Genomic DNA, 1,480 nt, shown 5'->3' on the forward strand with positions numbered 1-1,480 from the left:
ATCCGCCTAATCCCCGCCTCGTCCTCGTCGGTCGCTGCAACACTATGAGTCTGAAGAGCAGCGTCAAATCTAGATCTGGTCACGTCGTCTACACGCTGGCGCTAGGAAACGTCGATGCGAGCCAAGCTCACGGAGATCCGTCACGCTCTGCTGTCGTCTCCGATCAGAGGTGGTCGTCCTAGCTTAGCCACACAACGTCTTCGCCTCTGCCTTTGGTTTCAGACTCCTACGCTGACGCCGTCAAGAGCAGTTAGATACGTTTTGGCGTTGATATATATGGAATAATTAAGATTCTTACTAACGGTAGTAATATTTCATAGCATCTTATTTTTGTGTTCTGCACCCAAAATATAAAAATTACTAGGGGTAGTAATTTTCTATTATTTTTTTGTGTGTTGATTTTTTTCTTGAGATAATAGATTGCAAGTTTACTACCCCCAGTAAAAGTTTAATAGAGGTAGTAAACTTTATTTTTTTGCATCTAAGTTGTTCTTCCTTTGTTTTAGTCTGTATTATGGCCTTGAAAATATTGTTTTGTAAGTTTACTACCCCCAATAAAAGTTTACTGAGGGTAGTAAACTTTAGTTTTTCGAATCTAAATTGTTCTTCCTTTGTTTTAGTATGTATTATTGCCTTGAAAATACTATTTTGCAAGTTTACTACCCCCAGTAAAAGTTTACTAGGGGTAGTAAATTTTAGTTTTTGCATCTAAGTTGATTTTTCTCGGTTTTAATGTGTACTTATGGCCTTGGAGATAGTGTTTTGCAAGCTTACTAACCCCAGTATAAGTTTACTGGGGGTAATAAACTTTATTTTTTCGCATCTAGGTTGTTCTTCCTCTGTTTTAGTGTATATTATGGCATTGAAAATATTTTTTTGCAAGTTTACTACCTCTAATAAAAGTTTACTGAGGGTAGTAAATTTTAGTTTTTCGAATCTAAATTGTTCTCCCTCTGTTTTAGTGTGTATTATGGTTTTGAAAATACTGTTTTGCAAGTTTACTACCTCCAGTAAAAGTTTACTAGGGGTAGTAAATTTTATTTTTTTCGCATCTAAGTTGATTTTTCTCCGTTTTAATATGTACTTATAGCCTTGGAGATATTATTTTGCAAGATTACTACCCCCAGTAAGATGTTTACTAGGGGTGGTAAACTTTATATTTTTGCATATATGTTGATTTTTTCTCTCCTTTAAGGTATATAATGGTCATAGGAAAACTGTATTGCAAGTTTACTACCCCAGCAGAAGTTTACTAGGGGTAGTGAACTTTATTTTTCTGCATCTAAGTTGATTTTTCACTGTTTTAAGGTGTATAATGGTCATGTAGAAACTTTATTTTAAGTTTACTACCCCCACTAAAAGTTTACTAGGGGTAGTAAACTTTTTTTTTTCGTACTTGGGTTAAAATCATGTAAATTCCGATGTCATTTAAAAAATCCAGTGAGATTTCCGGAAAATTCCGGCCACCGGATGCCGGTAA

The sequence above is a fragment of the Fragaria vesca genome, linkage group LG6 (genome assembly GCF_000184155.1).
Source record: "Fragaria vesca subsp. vesca linkage group LG6, FraVesHawaii_1.0, whole genome shotgun sequence".
Lineage (NCBI taxonomy): Eukaryota > Viridiplantae > Streptophyta > Magnoliopsida > Rosales > Rosaceae > Fragaria > Fragaria vesca.